This window comes from Trichosurus vulpecula, chromosome 4 (genome assembly GCF_011100635.1).
Source record: "Trichosurus vulpecula isolate mTriVul1 chromosome 4, mTriVul1.pri, whole genome shotgun sequence".
NCBI lineage: Eukaryota > Metazoa > Chordata > Mammalia > Diprotodontia > Phalangeridae > Trichosurus > Trichosurus vulpecula.
In genome coordinates this window covers 310,856,279-310,865,288 of record NC_050576.1, presented here as the reverse complement: position 1 = coordinate 310,865,288, position 9,010 = coordinate 310,856,279, and the positions used below count along the sequence as shown (strand labels likewise).

The following is a 9,010-nucleotide window of genomic DNA, read 5'->3' as shown; positions in this document are numbered from 1 at the left end:
AAGAAGCATCAGAGGACTCTAGTAGATCAATATTTGTGTATTATTTCTATGTAGAGACATTGACTGAAAGAGATTTTAGCATTTTAAAAACCTTGTACTGAATGCCCCTAATTTTTAAGAACTACAAACATTTTCATATTTAATGCATACTATACCTTATATCTCATTCTATCTTACTTTTTTTAAAAAATCCTAGGCTCAGAGAAGATAAAGTATATAGCTATAGTCAGATACTCTTAGAGCTAATCCAACAACACCTGTTTCCATGAAATTTTAATAAAGAGGTCATCAAAATAATATGTCCATGCTTTAGGCCTACTTTCTGAGTTATTTTATTCTCCAGGCAGAAACTATTGTAATAACTGTATTAATAAATAAGTCAATTTAGTGGACAAAAGTACTTAATTCCATATCCATGTGAATTAGTTAGCAGGTTTATTTTTTTTTGTTATACTGGAAAACTTTTTATTGTAGGTAGAGTGGGATAGCTGGACACAGTTTAGATGATTCCAATTTTGTTGGCAACATCTAAAGCATCGTAGTCTGGAGCAAGTCGGGCATAGGCTTTCTTCTCTTCATCAGGCCGCATCAGTGTGTTGACCTTGGCCACATCGATGTCATACAGCTTCTTTACCGCCTGCTTTATCTGATGCTTGTTGGCTTTGACGTCCACAATGAAGACTAGGGTGTTGTTGTCCTCAATCTTCTTCATAGCAGACTCAGTGGTCAAGGGGAACTTAATGATGGCATAGTGATCCAGCTTGTTTCTCCGAGGGGCACTTTTCCGAGGGTATTTGGGCTGCCTTCAAAGTCTTAGTGTCTTGGGTCGCTGAAAGGTGGGGGATGTTTGGATCTTCTTTTTGTGACTGTGGACACCCTTCAACACCGCCTTCTTGGCCTTCAAGGCCTTGGACTTGGCCTCTGTCTTGGGGGGGACAACGGCTTCCTTCTTCGCCTTCGGTGCCATCTTGGGGGAAAGGCAGCAGGTTTATTTTTAAAAGTAAACAATCTTGATTTTGTTTTTGTATGCCTTGCTTTCCCAACATGATTAAAATTCACCTGTAGTCAGGCACTGCCATGTTTCCCTCTCTGTACATGCATAGGCTATTACAGCTGGAAGGGACCTTCATGATCAGTAAAATATGGTCATTTAATTGACAAGGAACTAGAAGCCCTGAGATGAAATGCATGTCTCCTGCTAGGTAATGGCAAAGTAAGGACTAGAAGAGAGGACTCTTTATTTTCCATGCCAGGGCTTTTTTAAAGATATTCTATCATCTCTCACATCAAACTTGACACACAGTGGTTGCTCCAAAAGTATTTTTGATTATTGTTTCTACATTGTGAAAGAAAAACAAAGCAGTCAGATGATATAAATTACTCAAAAAATTTTAGTTTTATGTTAAATGTCTAAACTCTAGACACTCATCTGGGGTATTAGAAATGAGATTAATTCCCTGCTATCTACGTGTAGAGAAATCAATCTCTCTACATGCGTGTGTGTGTGTGCATATGTGTATATATATATATATATATATACACATATATATGTACATATATATACACACACATATATACACAAAATATGTGTGTATATATATATATATATACATAATACATACACACACACATATACCAGCAACAAATTCATTTCTGTTAATATTTTGAGATCCTATAATCAGTTATTGAAATTCAAGTGCCTATGTCATATTGCAAAAAAAAAATCAACTAGCAATCAAAATTTCTGGATTCTAATTCCAATATTGTGTAACCTTAGCCAAGTTGCTCAACAGGTACGGGCTTTGTTTATATCCTTAATTGCAAAAATTCAAGGCTTAACAAGAGGATACCTGAGGTTTCTTTTAGAATTAAAAATCCTATCCCATCCTTTCTTTTCCTGTACTATCTTGTCATGTCTTAATTTGTTGCTCTGATTCCTCTTCTATAAAATCAGCTAGAGGAGGAAACGACAATGCATTCCGGTATGTTGGCCAACAAAATTCCAAATGGACTCATGAAGAGTCAGATTTGGCTGCAAAACAACTTAATATGATACCAAGTAAGGGCTTATTGCCCCCTTGTTGAGCTGTCAGAGGGCAATCATGCCTCAGCTATGAGTTGAACTAGATGACTTCTGAGGCATTATATGTGCGTTGGGAAAGTCAATACTCATAAATATAATAAAGTGTAATAATGCAAATGTAAATACAGAATTAATATTAGTAAGATGAATTAACATTCGGATAGTATTTTAAACTTGCAAAGCATTTTATATATGTTTTCTCATTTTGTGCTATTATTTCTGATGTCTTAAAGGTGAGAAAACAGAGACAGATAGAGGTTAACTAGCAAGTGTCTCAGTTGAAATTTGAATTCAGGTCTTCTAGACTCCAAGTTCAAGTCTCAGTCCACAGTGCTACTGACCTGCCTCTAATACAAACAATACATGCTTAGAGTCAAAGTGAGAGACATTATGGTTGGAGTTGTAGAGAAAACTTCATGGGTGTGGTGGCATTTGATCAGCTTTGAGAAACATAAAGAGGAGAGGAGAAACCTCTTAGAGAATAAAAGATCAAGTGAAAGCTTCAAAAGCTGACATAGTAGCTCATTGCATGGTGCTTTTGTATTTTTCTCCACAATACCTTGTAAAGATGACTGGGCAATTAGTGACACTTTACTAATCCAGAAACTGAGGACAGAGACTATCTGTCACCTCTTTTTGTGTTTCCACTGCTCAGCATAGTGATTAGTACATATTAGGTGCTTAATACATGTTTATTAAATGAATGAGTGAAAAAAACGTAAGGAAAGTCAATGACTTGCCCAAGATCATACAGCCAGTCATGGTCCTGCAGTCTAAATAGAATTTAAAAAACAAGTTTCTTCAATACTAATCCATGACTTTCCCTACTATATATGAGGCATTGAGGATAACTGCAACATATAGAAAGAATGGTTAATGAACTACCCTGAATGACATAGAGGATTTATGTAGTGTAGCAAGGGAAAAGAAGGTTGTAAATGTAAGATTAAGTGAGACTGTAGAGGTTGTTTGAATGTCATGCTCTAGCGTTTGAACATTATCTTGTAGATGATTTGGATCTAATAAAGTTTTGTGAGTTAGAAATAGATATTTAAAATAAATTTTTAGGGAGATAAATGTAGCAAAACTGTGCAATATAGATTAAAACGAAAGAAAGAATTAAGGCAGGAGGACGAGGTAGTGGATGGTGGTAATACTCTAGGCATGATTTAGAATTATAATTTGCAATCTAACCTACTCAATTTAACAATGAAGAAACTAAGGTATGATTATACATGTAAAATCATATGAAACATTAGCCATGTTGCAAGAGAAAATACAGCAAAAAAAAGAAGAAAAAACAAGAAAAATAAAGTAACAAAAATGATGTTTCGATCTGCATTCAGAGTTCATTAGTTCTGTCTCTGGAAGTAGATGGCATTTTTCATAATGAGTACTTCAGGATTTTCTTAGATCATTTTCCTGATCAGAGTACTTAGGTCTTTCACAGCTGATCATTCTTATAATATTGCTGTTATTGTGTACAATGTTTTCCTGGTTCTGCTCATTTCACTTTTCATGAGTTCATATAAATCTTCCCAGATTTTCCTGAAATCACTATTTGTCATTCCCTCTATTACAATTGTATTCAATAACAATCATATATCACAACTTGTTCAGCAATTTCCCAGTTAATGGACATCCTGTCAACTTCCAATTCTTTGCCACCACAAAAAGAGCTGTTATAAATATTTTTGTACAAATAAATCATTTCCCCTTTTCTTTGATATCTTTTGGATGCAGACCTAGTAGTGGTATTGCTGAGTTAAAGGTATGAACCTTATATCTTTGGATATAGTGACAAATAGTTCAGTACTCCAAACAGTGCATGAGTGTTCCATTTTTTTGACATCCCCTCCAGCAGTTGTAATTTTCCTTTTCTGCCATGTTAGCCAATATAACAGGTGTGAGGTTGTATCTCAGAGTTGTTTTAATATGCACTTCTGTAATCAGCAATGACTTAGAGCTTTTTTCTCTATCGTTATTGATAGCTTTTTGTTTCTTCTTCTTAAAACTGCCTTTTCATATCTTTTGGGCATTTTTCAACTGGGTAATAGCTCTTTTTTTGTAAATTTGGCTCAATTTATTATGTCTGATAAATTTGGCCTTTAATAGAAAAAATGCTGTAATTTTTCTCAGTTTCCTGTTTTCCTTCTGATTTTGACTGCATTAGTTTTGTTTGTACAAAAGCTTTTTTACTTTCATATAATCAAAATCATCAGTTTTACTTCTCGTGTTCTTCTCTATCTCTCCTTTGATCATAAACTCTTCTCTTATCCATAGATCTAACAGCTATAATTTTCCCTGTTCCCCCAATTTGTTTGTGATATCCCCCTTTATGTCTAAATAATTGATCTATTTTGGCCTTATCTTGGTATATGGTGTGAAATGTTGGGCTATGCCTAGCTTCTTTAAAAATGCTTTCCAGTTTTGCCAGCAATTTTTGTTAAATGGTGACTTCTCACCCCCCAGAGTTTAGACCTTTGGGTTTATCAAACACTAGCTTACTATGGTCATTTACTAATATGTATCGTATATCTAATCTGTTCCACTAATCTACCACTCTATTGCTTGGCCAGTACCAGATTGTTTTGATAATTACAAATTTGTAATACAGTTTGAAACATGGAACTGATAGGCTACCTTCCTTTACATTTTTTTAATTCATTCTCTTGATATTCTTGATGTTTTATTCTTCCATTTGATTTCTGTTATTATTTTCGTAGCTCCACAAAACTTTTTTTTTTGGTAATTTTATTGGTATGGCACTGAATAGGTAACTTAGGTAGAATTGTTATTTTTATTATATTGATTCAGCCTATGCATGATCAATACTATTTCTGCAATTGTTTAGGTATATTTGATCATATAATCCATGGGTTTTTCTTGTCAGGTAGACTGCCAAGTGTTTTATATTGTTTACAGTTATTTTAAATGGATTTTTTCTTTTCTTTTTTTGGTAGTATATAGAAATGCTGATGATATTAGTGGGTTGGTTTTATATCCCGAAATTTTGCTCAAGTAGTTAATTGTTTCGATTAGTGTTTAGTTGATTTTCCAGTGTTCTTTAAACATGCCATAATATCATCTGCAAAAAGTGATAGTTTTTGTTTTCTTGTTTTCTATTTTTAATTCTTTTAATTTCTTTTTCTTGAGCTATTGCTATAGCTAGGATTTTTAAAACAATATTGAATAATAATGATAATGAGCTTCTTGGCTTTACCCCTAATCTTATTGGGAAGGCTTTAAGTGTGTCCTCATTACAGATAACGTTTACTATTGGTTTTAGATAAACACTGCCTATCGTTTTAAGAAATGCTCCATTGATTATTAGGCTTTTTAGTGTTTTTAATAGGAATGGGTGTTGTGTTTTGTCAAATGCTGTTGTAACTATTGGCATAATTGTGTAATTTTTGTTGTTTTTTTTGTTATCAATATTGTCAATTATGTTAATGGATTTCCTAATATTTAACCAGCACTGCATTCCTAGTGTAAATCCCACCTGGTCATAGAGTATGTTCTTAGTGATATATTGTTGTATTCTTTACCTAATTCTTCTACTACTATTTGATTTTAAAAATCATTTTTTAGCTCTTTCAGAAATTCTTGTTAGACTTTTGTCCAATTTATTTTTTTTTTCCTTTGAGGCTTTGCTTATAGCTATTTGGACTGAGTTTGTGTCTTAACCTTCCCTATCACCATAAAGCTTTTCATCATCAGGTTATTTTTTGGCTTTGCTCATTCCTCTACCTTATTACTTTATTTTGAACTTTACTTTAAAATTAAGATCTGTTCCTGATGTGCAGGCATGCATGAATATGTGTGTGTGTGTGTGTGTGTGTGTGTGTGTGTGTGTGTAAGCAATACTGTCTCAACCTTCATGGTTTTTTGCATTTCAGTTTTCAGAGTTATTTCTGAGGGTTTGGATGTTTTTCAGTGTTTTCAAGGTAGAGTAATCTGAAGAGATTTGTGGTAACTGTTCTCCTAATCTGCATTCTGGTCTTTGCCCAGGAAGCACCCCTGATCCCTTGTTTTTGCAATTGATATTGCCCTTCAGGGGCCCTGCTTCCTTGGTACCAGGAGAAATAGTATTCCTCAGAAACTCTGATCCCTTGTGACCAAAAGCAATACTATCCCTCAGGGTTCCCACATGACCAAAATTGTTCCTTTTGCTTTTGAACTATGACCTGGAAGTGGATATTTGCAATGGAGTTGCAAAAAAGCATCTGGTACTGCATCTAGTCCTAGCATAGGGGTCCCCATAATCTCTTTTTCACAAGTTGCCAGTCTCCCTTACTATCTCTGGCATACAAGCTTCCAAATCTGCTGCTGATTCTGTCACAACCACCTGATCCCACTCTTAGTGTTTCATTCATGTGGTCTCCAGGCCAGCCTCCACTCACATATCACAGATCTCTCTTTCCACCTTCCTAAATTACCTCAAGCTGGAAGAGTCTCTCTCTTTGACCTTTTGTTGACTGCCACCTCAGAATTCAATTTGAGGCATTATTTTGAAGTTGTTTGGAGAGGAATGTTGGGAACACTCAACTGAGTGCTTTCTCTGCTCTTACGTTATGTTCCAACCCCTGGAAGTCTAAATATCACACTGTTAAGTAGAGACCCCAAGATCAAATACAGTGAGATTCCATTTATAACAAAATAGCACCAGCTTTGATGGTGTCAAAGAGATGGAATTAAAGGAAATGCTCATTAATTGAGGAATTATAGCATATGAATCTAGTGGAATAAGAACGAATTAACATCAAATATTAAGAGAAATACATAAAAATTATGTAAACTGACATAGAGTGCAGTAAGCAGAACTGGGAAGATATGTTCCCTTTCCTATCTCTTTGTTGTTACATTTTCTTCAATACATATCTGGAATGCAATCTCTCCTCCTTTACATCTCCTGGAATCACTCATTTCTTTAAAACTCAACACACATATTATCTATGGGAAACTTTTCCAGATCATTCCAATTGCTAGTGTCTTCTCTCCTAAAATTTACCTTTTTATTTAATTTCATATAAGGCAAGGATTTCATCTTTTTCTCTGAATTCTTATCAAGCGCTTAATAAAAGCTTACTTGATTGGATAGTTGGAAACATTTCATGACTTCAATGATAGAAAAAGGAAGATCAAAACAATAACAAAAAATGGAGCTGAAACACACATAATAACAATGACTTTCCCCTGGGAGAGGGTTGAGAAAGTATACCTCCTTTTCTTTTGAGAAGTGGAGGATTATAGGTGTATAATATTTAAGTATAGTTGAACTGTTGTTATTTGTGTTTTATTTAAAGAAATGGTTTCATGGGGTAATGGTCCTATAGAGAGAGATTTTAAAATGAGGGTATAAAAACAAAGCAAAAAAAAAAACTTTTAATTTTTTTTTAAAGGAGGAGGTTTTTTGTTGTTTTATTTTCCCCAAGGCATCCTGTTTACTTTTGCATACTTGAGATTATAGAAATATGGCATATGGAAATATGCCAGTTTACAGGTGAATTTTAATAATGACAGGAACTAGCAAAGTTGGCCCAGGGGAGGCCAGCACTGTAGGCTAGGCTTGAAACTACAGCTTCTCTCAGACTACTGAGACCTAAGAAAAATATCTTCAATCCCTTCTTGTTCCATCCTGACACTGTTAGACTTACCAAGAGTCCTTAAGACTTGACTAGATTTTGTCATTGATTCCTAAACTGCTCTGTCTTTGCAGGGTATTTAAGGGAGATAGGCAGAATTGTGAGAACTCATATTATCCATTTAAGTTTCTCCTTTTCTTATACAGTGTCCTTGACATAAGTATACCATGATCCACTGAAATTCATTCTAGGATGGCTTTTTATAAAACATTACATATTGCACTACACCAAAAGAAAAGGCCCATTCAGAAAAAGGCTGTGCCTTGAATACACTGAAATTTCATATAAAAGACACAGAAATAGTACTATGAGATGCTTCCCTGTAAATTACATTCAATTGAGATCTATCAGTGTGTGCTGTTGAATACAACAGGTGACAAGTCGCTTTTCATCTCTGAGAGTTAGAGAAGGGTACAGACAAGCAGGCAAATGCGCAAGCCTGGAGGGACATTCCAACCCTGCTAACCTTGCCCAGACACACAAGCGTGTGCTTGCACACACACACGCACATATGCACGTACACACGCACAGGAGAGGGAGAGAGAGAGAGAGAAAGAGAGAGAGAAAGAAAGAAAGAAAGAAAGACAGACAGACAGACAGAAAGAAAGAAAGAAAGAAAGAAAGAAAGAAAGAAAGAAAGAAAGAAAGAAAAAGAAGGTATGGAAGAAAGAAAGAAAGGAAGGAAGGAAAAAAAGAAAATGCTGATACACTACAGCAAGTCTTTCTGAAGTGATGGATGCCCAGCTAACCTCCATCCACCCTGCCATCCCCCTGCTACCCAAGCAGGACTAATTTGCCTGATGTAGACTATGCAGTAGATAATCTAAGCTGACATTGACCTTGCTGGCATAATGTCCACAACCCTTTCACTAGAATAAACTTTCCTTGAATGATTATTCCAATGCATTATCCACAGACATGGTTTCCACCAATGTAAGAAAAGAATATTTTTATCTCCTAACCTGCTTAACGGTACCAATCTTTTGTAAGTACAATGAAGTAAAATTCAGCATTCATTAATTGTTTTATAAACTACTTCATTCTCATTATTAAATGTTTTCCAATTGTGAATAATTGTGTACTTCATTTTAGAGTTTCTTTATAGGCTTTCTTTTCATAAGACCAGTTTTTGTATTAGTAGAGTTTATGTCTTATAGGCATCAAAAATTGACCTATATTTTAGGATTTTATACTTTACAAAGCACTTTAATATTGATTATTTTATTTTATCTTCATAGCCACCCTGTGAGTTAGACAAGACAAGTATTATTACCCCATTTGA

The 9,010-nt window shown here is 34.8% G+C and overlaps 1 pseudogene; it reads right to left on the bottom strand.

The window, feature by feature from the left end:
• Positions 1-499: 499 nt before the first annotated feature.
• LOC118849097 lies at positions 500-967 on the bottom strand (annotated as a pseudogene).
• Between the last annotated feature and the right edge of the window lie 8,043 nt (positions 968-9,010).